This window comes from Equus przewalskii, chromosome 6, assembly GCF_037783145.1.
Source record: "Equus przewalskii isolate Varuska chromosome 6, EquPr2, whole genome shotgun sequence".
NCBI lineage: Eukaryota > Metazoa > Chordata > Mammalia > Perissodactyla > Equidae > Equus > Equus przewalskii.
Genome location: NC_091836.1, coordinates 52,367,435 through 52,379,777, shown reverse-complemented (window position 1 = coordinate 52,379,777; position 12,343 = coordinate 52,367,435). Strand labels below are relative to the sequence as shown.

General features: G+C 48.5%; 1 protein-coding gene across 2 annotated transcripts in view; it reads right to left on the bottom strand.

Annotated features, from left to right (window-relative positions):
* Positions 1-12,343, bottom strand: part of LOC103566449 (olfactory receptor 1M1) — a 46,312-nt gene that overhangs the window by 20,705 nt on the left and 13,264 nt on the right. Inside the window, exon 3 of one of the 2 annotated variants that reach the window (XM_070626687.1) lies at positions 9,936-10,057. The exons of the other annotated variant lie outside the window; for it this stretch is intronic. The gene's annotated coding sequence lies outside the window, so the exon portion shown is untranslated. Of the gene's footprint in view, positions 1-9,935; positions 10,058-12,343 lie in introns of those variants that run through there. 2 annotated transcript variants of the gene reach the window in all.

The window sequence follows — 12,343 nt, the reverse complement described above, 5'->3', positions numbered from 1 at the left end:
TAAGTCATGGAATTCTCACAACAATTGATGTCAATACTATTGTCAAATAAACCCATTTTACAGATGAGGAAACTGAGGTAAGGTGTGGTAGAGTACCTCGCCCAAGGTCACACAATAGGAAGTGGCACATCGTGGTTTTGGAAGCATCTGGAAGTCTCATTCTAGAGCATCATAGTCTGATGGACCTTTGGACATTTCTGCAGCTATGGGCATGTTTTCCACCATCCAATATGGTAACCACTAGCCCTACACAGCTACTGAGCTTTTGAAATGTGGCCACTTCAGCTCAGGAACTTAATTTTTATTTTTATCTAATTTTTATTAATTTAAATTTAAGGGGCCAGCCCAATGGCGCAGCGGTTAAGTGCGCATCTTCTGCTTCGGTGGCCCGCGGTTCGCTGGTTTGGATCCTGGGTGCCGACATGGCACCACTTGGCAAGCCATGCTGTGGTAGGCGTCCCACATATAAAGTAGAGGAAGATGGGCACAGATGTCAGCTCAGGGCCAGGCTTCCTGAGCAAAAAAGAGGAGGATTGGCAGTAGTTAGCTCAGGGCTAATCTTCCTCAAAAAAAAAAAATTAAATTGCCACATATGACTAGAGGCTATTGTATTGAGAATCACAGCTTTGGGGCTTTGAGGCCCTTTCTCTTAACCAGCACACTTCAACTCCTGACATATAATGCCCATGAATGAATGGGCTGGTTGTAAGAACAGCATTCTTTGTATAACATACCCAGAGGAATAATCTTGACTTCCATAAAAAAATAATTCATTTAGTGTATTCCTGGGACCAGATGGCTCTCACGTTTCACTTGACTTGGAGATGCCAACTCTAGCGGAATATTTCACCTTCCCCTAAAGTTTATTGCAAGAAGAAACAGCAGTGCAACTGTGAAGAGGAGAGGAGTTGGGCGCTCCGAGTCAGCATCCAGGAGGCAACAGGGAGTGGTGGGGACCGTGGCAAATTGAAGAGCTGCTCCTGCTCCATCTGAAGGAACAGCTGCTGCTCTGCATCTGCTGGGAGCTCTGCTCAGCGTGGCTGATACTTCACACTATTTTAAAAAGTTGGAAATCTGGAAACTTTATGAACTACAGGATTTTAAAATATTAATGAGGCATGCCAATATTTTTAAGACACTGTGCCAATATTTTTAAAATACATCCTTGGGCCCGAATCAAGCCCTAGAGGGTCATTTGAAAACTTCTGATTTAAACCAATGGTTCTCAATCTTGGCTGTGCATTAAAATCTCCTGCGAAAGTTTTTTTTTAAAGAAAAATACCAGTTTGGGGTGGAGCACTGGCATAGGATTGTTTTGAAAGTTTCTGAGGATTTCGAATATGCAGTCAGGTTTGAGAGCCACTGATTTAAATATCTTGGACCCTTCTTCCAATAAACATTTGTTGTTTGTTTGTGTACTAGATTTTGCGAGAGGAACAAAGTGGGCACTTGATAAATAGGATAGAAATGCAAGAAAACAGACACCTGACTTCATCTCTGTCCCCATCTCTCACCCTCTCTTGTCTCTTTCTCTCCCTCCCGCTCCCTTTCTCTCTCTTCTCTGTGTCTGTCTCTTTCCTTTTAAATCTTTCCCTTCTTAGTCTTCCACCCGAGGCGGGAGGCGGGAGAGGGAAGACAACATGCCCGAATTTACTTCCATCATTTCTCTCTTCATTGTCACTGACATTTGAGTCCTGAAGCGCCCAGAGGCCTAAAGTATATCAGCGACTTCCTGGCAGGCCTTGCAGAGGCTTGAGCCGAGCAGTTCTGACACTCTTTAATTCTAACCAAACAGGATTGGTCACAGCTGACAGTGCCTGAGGAAACCTCCAGATAATTTCCTGCTGTGAGACCACAAAAGCAGCCCTGGGGAAAGACAATAAACTCTGTCGACAGGCGGGAGAGACCAGGAGCCATTTGCGCTGCAGGGAGCTTTTTTCCTTCAAGAATTGGAGGGGAGCAGAAATGTGGGTTGGAACAGAGACAGCCTCTAAGAAGGCAATGTTCTGGCTCTGCGCCAAGGGCCGTGCTCTCCCGGGGCGGCTGAAGGCTGAGTCAGCTGGGGCTCCTCTGAATGAAACTGGGTTCTCAGGATTCCAGCTCCTCTAAGACAGACACGACCATGTTTACTTACATGCTTTCCCTTCCGTTTGTTTTATCTGACATTTGAGCTGTGAAATGGGGAGCGTGGAGGCTGCGGGTATAACGTCAGAAGCCCTGGACCAAATAGGCCCCCTGCCACGTCTCCTGCAGCCAGGCTTTCCGGTTTTGATCTAAGCCACGTCCAGAGCTGGGACAAAGGCTTGCTACTGGCCTTCTCTGCTCAAAAACCTCCCAGCCATCTGTCCATCCATCCAATAAATATGTCCTGAGTATCTAATATGGGCTAAATTCTGTGCTGGAAGCTAAGGGTTATATCATTATTGTTACTATCATAACAACAAAAACAGCAAACACTTACATAGTCCCTATTCTGTGTCCCCCTATATGTTCTAGGAGTTGTTTATTTGATCTGTATTGAAACGCTTCTATTTTCCCCATTTTATAGAAGAAGAAACAGAAGTTCAGAGCGGCCCCAAGTCACACAGCCGAGCTGGGATTCGAACCTGAGCTGTCTGGCCCCAGGCCTGTGCTCTTTACTACCTTATATCTCACCCCCCTCACGGACCATACAGTCTCATGGAGAAAAAAATAATTAAACAAACAAGGTAATTTCAGATATTTAAATACGCTGAAGATTCTGAAACAGGGTATTTCCTGGATTGTTTTGCTGAGAGATCGCACCAGCCTTGGAGACAGCTACAGAAAGGACACTGAGGAAGAAGGAATAGCAAGTGCCAAGGCCCGGTGGCCCAAACCTCTCCAGAAGGAGCAGAGGCCAGTGTCGCTGGCCGCAGTTTTAGGCCAAGTGAGGAGTTAGGATTGTATCGCGAGGTCAGGATCCTGGGAGCCTAAGCAAAGGAGTGGGAGGTGGTTTTACAGGCATCCTGGGTCTCCGTTCACCCTCCAGATGCCCTCACCCCAGGGACTTAAAACTCTTGCTCCTGTAAGACCCAATTCCTGTGAATTCTTTGCAATTCCCTGAGTGACGAAAACAAGGCAGCCACACCCAATTCTTCTCTCTCTGCTCCCATGTTTACCTCCCTTTGACTTTACATACTGGACTGGCCTGTGTAAGAACAAACAAAAACTAAAAATAAGAGGCTGAAATCTCCCCGTGTCCCAGTTTCTGTGTGAGGATAGGAGCCAAACTTCAGTGGGTGCCTTGCTCCAAACCGCAAAACCACCTTCTGTCATAGACAGGAGAAATTTGGTTTTCCTGTGGATAAAACCAATTAGTTAGGGACCTGCCTGGTGGTGTAGTAGTTAATACCCTCCCTTTTCACAGCCTCGGGTTCACAGGCCCGGATCCAGGGAGAAGACCTACCCCCCACTCATCAAGCCTTGCTGTGGCAGTGTCCCGCATAAAACAGAGGAAGATTGGCACCGATTTTAGCTCCCTGACAATCTTCCTCAAGCAAAAGGAGGAAGATTGGCAAAAGATGTTAGCTCGGGACCAATCTGATGAGGATTTTTAGGCTGGTTAATTTTAAAATGGTTTATGATGAGGATTTTTAGGCTGGTTAATTTTATTTTTTTTTTTATTTTTTATTTATTTTTATTTTTTTTTTAAAGATTTTATTTTTTCCTTTTTCTCCCCAAAGCCCCCCGGTACATAGTTGTGTATTCTTCGTTGTGGGTTCTTCTAGTTGTGGCATGTGGGACGCTGCCTCAGCGTGGTCGGATGAGCAGCGCCATGTCCGCGCCCAGGATTCGAACCAACGAAACACTGGGCCGCCTGCAGCGGAGCGCGCGAACTTAACCACTCGGCCACGGGGCCAGCCCCAAGGCTGGTTAATTTTAAAACTGCAGATGAGAAGCAGGCTCCAAGGAGTGGAATTTGCTTGCCCCTTTGTTGGGAAACATTTACATTTCTAAGGGAAACCTCTATCTGTGAAGATGCCTCCCTCTCTGTGCCAGGAAGAAGGGGGATGGCCTTATCTCTAGAAACTCTTAATCAATGCCAGAGGCAAGGACTTAAGTTGTTTACTGTCTGGCAACCTCATGTAACTGACCACCCCCCCACCCCCCCCCCCCAAATCCTTTGTCTTTAGCTGAGGATAATATTTAAGCGGTGACTTCTGCCATTTACTCATTCCGGTTTGATTCTTATCTAAAAGTTGTGGGACCGCCAAATGGCCGGACCCTACAGGCACTGATACCATTTTAACTTTTTTACATATTCTTTGTCTTGTAAAGAGATAACTCACATACCTATGCCTTAAATTTATCTCTAACCCTCAGCTTGGGGCAGCAGAAGCGGCAGCAGCAACATGCTGGCAGCAGTTCTGCCTGCCCATGGGTTCTGTCCCCATGCTATTCTATTCTCTAAATAAAAGAGCACTACTGCCAGATCTTAAGAGTCTAAGAAATCTTTCTTTCGACTCCTCGACTCACCGACCCCCCATCAAATCTTCCTCACACGTGCACAAAAAACCAATTAGCTAACACAGATGGTCACCCCCCAGGGCGAATCTCAGATGACCTATGTGTGACAAAGGGTGCTGCCAAGTGATCTGACTTGAGGATTAATTATGTTTTTCTTGAAAACATGAATGTAATGGATTGTGTCTCCTTGGCTGTGTAAAATGGCGAGATTTCCTTGTGTCTCACAATCGCTTAGCAGACTGCCTGTGAAATGCATCACATTCCGGTTTAATCATTTTTAGTAGTATTTCTCCAAAATCTGCACCTCACTTCCTACTTTTTCCTAATCTACACAGTCAGCCTAAGAGTCCCAGGAAGCCTGAGTGAGACCAGCTTGTCATAATTTCATAGCTCTGGATTCAAATCCTGTGTGGCCCCGGACAAGGCATTCAACCTCTCTGTGCCTGAGTTTTCTCTTTAGTAAATTAGGGTTACGTATGACAGCACCTATTTCAGAGGGTCATTGCCAGGACTAACGGGGCAAAGGGCTTAGCACAGATCCCAGCAAGAAGCAAACAATTTTAGTTAATAATAATAGCCACCATAGGGGCCGGCCCGGTGGTGTAGTGGTTAAGTTTGTGCACTCTGCTTCAGCAGCCCGGGGTTTGCAGGTTTGGATTCTGGGTGTGGACCTAGCACTGCTCATGAAGCCACACTGTGGTGGCATCCCACATACAAAATAGAGGAAGATTGGCATAGATGTTAGTTCAGGGCCAATCTTCCTCACACATACAAAATAACAGCCGCCATGCTTTTAGGATCACTCACGTTCACTGGTTTAGCACCATGTCAAACTCCAATATTAATGACGGTGGAAAGATGTCCACGGTCCCAATGAAAGCTAACATTTAGTGTTGACCGTGTGGCAGGAACATGACCTGCGGGCCAGACGGGGTCTCCATGTCTCAGAAGAAAGACCCCCAGGGACCCTCTGGCTGCCCCAGGCTCACAGGGGCATTGGTTTTCATTCTCCATTTTGGTTGCAGGGTTAAGATCGCCTCTATTTACAAAGCAGACGTGGGTCCAGGCCTTAGAACAATGATTCTCAAAGTGTGGTCCCCAGATCAGCTGCATCAGCAGGACCTGAGGCCTGGTTAGAAATTAAGGTTCCTGGGCCCCACTCCAGACTTACTGTTTCAGAAACTGTTTTAATAAGCCCTGTCAGGGGTGCTGAGCCTTCCTCAAGTCTGAGAACCACTGGAGGAAAACTTCTTTCTTTCTCTCGCTTCGCATCCCTCTGCAAATGCGGGCTGTGGGGGCGGTGGGTGTGATGAGGATTTTTAGGCTGCTTAATTTTAAAACAGTTTATGATGAGGATTTTTAGGCTGGTTACTTTTAAAACTACAGATAAGAAGCAGGCTCCAAGGAGTGGAATTTGTTTGCCCTTTGATCAGAGACAATTGCATTTGTAAAGGAAATCTCCATGCCTCCCTCTCTGGAATTTGTTTGCCCCTTGTTGGGAAACATTTACATTTCTAAGGGAAACCTCTATCTGTGAAGATGCCTCCCTCTCTGAGCCAGGAGGAAGGGGGGATGGCCTTATCTCTGGAAACTGTCTGGCAACCTCATGTAACTGACCCTCCCCCCGACAAATCCTCCTTTTATCTTTAGCCGAGGATAAAATTCAAGCGGTGACTTCTGCCATTTACTCAATCCGGTTTGATTCTTATCTAAAAGTTGTGGGACCGCCAAATGGCCAGACCAAACGGGCACTAATAAAGAGATAACTCACATACCTATGCCTTAAATTTGGCCCTAACCCTCAGTTCGGGGCAGCAGCAGAAGCTCTGACTGCCCATGGGTCCTGTCCCCATGCTACTCTATCTCTATTCTCTAAATAAAAGAGCACTACTGCCAGATCTTGAGAGTCTAAGAAATCTTTCTTTCGACTCCTCGGCTCACCGACCCCGCATCAGGTGGGCAGACCCCAACCTCACTCAAGTGCCCTTTGCCTTAAACCCCACCACCCGGGGCTGGGATCCCCATCTCCCGCCTCAGGATGGGCCGGGGCAAGACCCTCTTTGCCAGCGGGGCTCGCCTGAAATCGCACCTTCTTGGGGAAGGTTCCCTCCCGCCTGCCCCCCAGCACAGTTCAGCCGCCTTTGCTTTCCCAACACCTCTCTTATGAGTCAAATTATCTCCCCTCCAAATTCATATTTGAAGTGCTAACCCCTAGCACTTCTCAGACCGTGACCTTATCTGGAAATAGGGTTGGTGCGGATGTAATCAGTTACGTCACAATGAGGTCACGCTGAAGCAGGGTGGGCCTCTAGTCCAACAGGCCTGGCGTCCTTATAAAAAGAAGAAGTTTGGACACAGATGTGCACACAGAACGCCATGTGAAGGTGACAGCAGAGGTTGGAATTCTGGAGGCTGCCGGAAGCCAGAGAGCGCCAAAGATGGCCAGCAACCACCAGAAGCTCGGAGAGAAGCATGGGACAGACTCTCCCTCATGCCCTCGGAAGGAACAAACCCTGTGCACACCTCGATCTCAGACTTCCAGCCTCCAGAACTGTGGGATGATAAATTTCTGCTGTCTAAACTCCCCAGTCTGTGGTACTTTGTTATGGTGGCCCAGGGAACTAATACAACATCCCAACTCCTTGTCTCTCCCAACTGAGCTTCTGTCTTCCCACCTGCCTTCTGATGAGGATTTTTAGGCTGCTTAATTTTAAAATGGCTTATGATGAGGATTTTTAGGCTGGTTAGTTTTAAAACTACAGATGAGATTCAGGCTCCAAGGAGTGGAATTTGTTTGCCCCTTTGTTGGGAAACATTTACATTTCTAAGGGAAACCTCTATCTGTAAAGATGCCTCCCTCTCTGTGCCAGGAAGAAGGGGGATGGCCTTATCTCTAGAAACTCTTAATCAATGCCAGAGGCAAGAACTTAAGTTGGTTACTGTCTGGCAACCTCCTGTAACTGACCCCCACCCCCCCCACAAATCCTCCTTTGTCTTTAGCCGAGGATAAAATTCAAGCGGTGACTTCTGCCATTTACTCATTCCAGTTTGATTCTTATCTAAAAGTTGTGGGACCGCCAAATGGCCAGACCAAACGGGCACTGATACCATTTTAACTTTTTTACATATTCTTTGTCTTGTAAAGAGACAACTCACATACCTATGCCTTAAATTTAGCCCTAACCCTCAACTCGGGGCAGCAGCAGGAGCTCTGACTGCCCGTAGGTCCTGTCCCCATGCTATTCTACTCTCTAAATAAAAGAGCACTACTGCCAGATCTTAAAAGTCTAAGAAATCTTTCTTTCGACTCCTCGGCTCACCGACCCCGCATCACTTCCTTGTCTTTTTTTTTTTTTTTTTGAGGAAGATTAGCCCTGAGCTAACATCTGCTGCCAATCCTCCTCTTTTTCTGAGGAAGACTGGCCCTGAGCTCACATCCGTGCCCATCTTCCTCTACTTTGTATGTGGGACGTCTGCCACAGCATGGCTTGCCAAGCGGTGCCATGTCCACACCCGGGATCTGAACCGGCCAACCCCAGGCCGCTGAAGCAGAACATGCTCACTTCCCCGCTGCGCCACTGGGCCTGCCCACCACCTGCCTTCCTTGTGAGTGCCATGGGCCTGTGGTGTCCTTAAAGCCTGCGGTGGTACGTGGCAGGAACTCCCCAAATAAATGCTCATTGAGTGACTGCGTGACCCTCCCAGGGGCAGCAGAAAGAGCATAAGACTGAGTTAAAAGAGAGGAACCTGGGACCCGGCCCCACTTCTCTTGCTGTGTGGTCCTGGACAAATCCTGACCCTCTCTGAACCTCACTTTTCTCCTCAGTAAAATGGGGCCATCAGATAAGCCAATAGCACTAAGCAACCTGTGTTTTCATAAATATTGGGTGCTATCTCCCTTCAGGCCTGCGTGGAAAATGCGGTTTCTTCTGGGTGCCACACAGAGCAGGTCCCATCCATGTCACTCACCCCACCCATGCGTGCCCTTCCCACTTTATAACAGTAACCGTCACCGCTCACTGATGTTTCCCCAGCCATCAGCTCCACGATCCCATGAATCCTCTCAACGTGCCCTGCAAACTGAGTGCTATTATCGTCACCGTATCCATTTTACAGACAGGGAAAACTGAGACTCAGAAAGGCTAAGTCAAGTGGCTTCAGGAATCACAGCTGGAAAGAGACAAAGATGGGATTCATGCCCAAACTCCAGCCTTTGGCCACGAAGCTTCCCGTTCCCAGCCAGATTGGACTGAGGTCACAAGATAAATATTTACATAGTGCCTACTGTGTGCCAAGCACTGTACCAGGGGCTGGGGACACAGTAGGGAATAACACAGTGTTCTTGCCTTCCTGGGACTCACAGGCTAGAGGGCAAGATAGACAAAGAAGTGAATAAATAACTGTGGAATGTAAGACCAGGTGGAGGGAAGGAGAGTAAGGCAGAGAAGAGGAGGGAGCGTGGTCTCCATAGATGAACCTTTGGAAACATGGAAGAGGGGCAGTTGGGGGGAGACCAAGCTGGAAAGGGAGACTCAGGGCAGTTGATAGTCAAGGCCGTCTGAGAATGAGCCCTGGCCCCTGTGCACCGCTGTCCCCTCCTCCCAGGGGGACCGGGACCAGCAGAGGCCCTTCCTTACCTGTGGGCAGGAGGCATCTCAGCACCAGCAGCAGCAGGAGCCACTGCCGGCCTCCAGGGGGGCCCCACCACGGGCCGGCCATTCAAGGCATCAGGAGGACTCAGGGGCCAGTCCTCTCCCTGGGCGCAGCCCCCCGGCCGAGCCCAGAGACACGCCCAGCACCACCTTCCCAGGGCTGGGCGGCCAGGTGACTGGGATCCAGCAGGTATCAAATGTGCCCAGTTGGCCTAATCCCTCTGAGGCTGGGCAGGGCGTGGAAGGGCCCCTCTCCTGTTCCCAGGCCCCAGTTGACTCCCTGGGCCTTTGGCTCAGCCCACCTGGTTCTCGGGAAGACAAGGACCTGTGGGCTCAGCCCCCCGTCACAGGGAAAGACTCCACCAGGCGGTAATTCCTCGGCACGTCCCCAGACCCATGGCCACATCACAACTTTTGTGGGCTACGAGCGCTTTTTGCCTTCTTAGGCCCCCCTCCTCCATTAAAAATGTGTTTTTGATTATGTTTCACACCAACTGTGGTATAAAGGTAAATATAATTCACGGTGGAGTGTGTTCATTTTTTCCCTTCCGATTTTAAAAGGAATGAAAACATTTCTGTGAGCCCCTGAAGGTATTGTGGGCTCAGGCACTGTGCTTTCTGGGCCTAAAGGATGAGTCAGCTCCGTCCAGACTTCGAGTCTTAAGAAATACTTCCTGGGAGAAAAGAAAGAGGTGAGATATTTCGAAAAATCCCAGGGCCTCCCCTTGGTGGCTCAGAATGTATGTTAAAAACTCACAAATGGGTGAACCCAGTAAATCCAGCCCTTCACAAACCTGTTTGACTAAGGACCGGTTTTAAGAACAGAGAGGTTTGAATAAATTTCCAAAGTCACACAGCTGATTTGAACACAGTCCTGCAGAGCAGGCGCTTCATCACCATCCCATGCCGCTACTTTCCTGCTGGGACAGAGCAGAAGGGTGCATGATCCTGTGTCCCGTGTGATTTTGGTCAGCTCAACTTTTTTATTTTTAAAGATTTTATTTTTCCTTTTTCTCCCCAAAGCCCCCCAATACATAGTTGTGTGTTTTCAGTTGTGGGTCCTTCTAGCTGTGGCATGTGGGACGCCGCCTCAGCGTGGCTTGATGAGCAGTGCCGTGTTCGCACCCAGGATTTGAACCGGCAAAACCCTGGGCCACTGAAGTGGAACGCGTGAACTTAACCACTCGGCCACAGGGCCGGCCCCCCACCTCAGCTTTTTAAACCTCAGTTTCCTCCCCAATAACATGGGGATAAAAATAGTACCTACCTTCTAGAGCCGCAGTGAGGTTCTTTCTAAATCTTTGAGAACAACTCCTACCATAATAACCATGATGGAGAGGTGTTCATTAAACATGGAGATACACAGCTCAGAAATACGTGTTCAGAAATGTGACTAGTCCCAAATTATGAAAGCGCACGGATAGGCAGCAATCAAGGTGCTAACAACTGTTTACTGATTGTTGACCACGTGCCAGGCTCAAGGCAAAGCCTCTTGTAGGATGTTTCTCCTTCAATCCTCACCAGAACCTGCTGTCTGGACCAGCGCTTATCAACTCTGATGTGCACATGAGTCACCTGGGGCCCTTGATTTGGTGTCCCGGAATCTGCATTTCTGACAAACTCTTGGGAGATGCTGATTCTGCCGGTCCAAGGACTATACCTGGAGTAGCGGGAGTTATCCCCGTTTTTCAGAGGAGGCAAACTGAAGCACAGAGAGGTTAAGCAGCTTGCCCTAGTTCACACAGCCAGAGGGGATCAGAGGGGAACAGAGCCAGAGGGGATCAGACACAACAACCAATGGACAAAACAGGCAGACACCCCTGCTTGTGGGGAGACAGATCCCCAACAAGCAAATAAATATAAGCAAGGTCATTTCAGATATGAATAACTATCAGGAAGGCAGTGAAGGGGGGGAAGAGACAGTGATTAATTAAAGCGGCAGAGTTTGTCGAGGGGACACTTCAGACAAGGTGGTCGGGGAAGACATCTGAGGACATGCTTTGTCCAGATGACAAAGATCCAAAAAACATGAAATGCCTGGGGAAGAGTATCACTGGGAACAGCAGGTGCAAATGTCCTGTGGTGGCAACATGCCTGAGGCCAATGTAGCTGCAGGACAGGAAGTAAGGGGGGGGAAATACACAGAAATGGTGGAAAGGGAGGAAGATCTAAGGGATGGGGCCCTGTCATTTTGCTCATCTCAGTACCTAGTAACTTAGAATATGCTTTTTGAATGAATGAATACATGAATGAATGAATGAGTGAATGGACCAATGAATGGATGGATGAGTGTATGAATGAATGGATGAATATATGGATGGATGGATGAATGGATGAATGATTGAAAATATTCAGTAAAAATGGAGTTGACATGAGTGGGAGGAAATCAAGGGGGGCCACCTAGGGGAGGCACTTGATTCCTTTGGTTACTAATTGCCCACCAAACTCCTCCTTTCAAACCCAGCAGCCAGGGCAGGGGTGTCCCTTAACATGGATGAATTTTTTAGCCAAACCAGATCCAGAGCCCAGAGGGTGTGAGCAGAGGTTTTGGTCCTGGGTCCTCCAGCTCCCTTGAGCCCACCCGGAAGCTATAGCTTCCTCTCTCCCGTGGAGAATGCAGGAACCCTGCCCAGAAGCGGCATTAGTAACTGAGCTGTCCCATTGTCTCTAAACTGTGGCTCTATTGTCTCCTCCCACATGACCAAGGGAAATGCCCAGGAGGATGGGGGGAGGGGGCCAGACAGTGCTCAGCTCTTCATATGTAAACACTGCTGGTTCTGATTCTGGGTCCAACAGAGCCAGGACCCCAGGATCAGGTTAAGAGAGAATGGATTCCCACTATTCAAACCCTGACTCAGCTCTCTGCTAGCTGTGTGACCTTGGGCAAGTTACTCAACCTCTCTGAGCCTCCATCTCCTCACCTGCCAAAGAAGATAAGAAAGAAACTGCTTCATGGGGAGCTATGTAAAGTGGGTGGGACTGCCTGGCGCACAGTGGGCCTGCTCTGTGAGTGTGTTTTAATAAATATAGGCAGGAGTAAATGAGAAACCTTGAACCCTGCCCTTATTCCTGGGAATACAATTTGATTCTCCTCACATCTGAAGGAGGGCAAGGCCTAGCACAAGGGCATTTTGCACATAAGGAAACTGAGGCTCAGAGCTCCTGGGCACGTAGCCAGTGCTAGTGGCCAGGAGGGCCAGGCT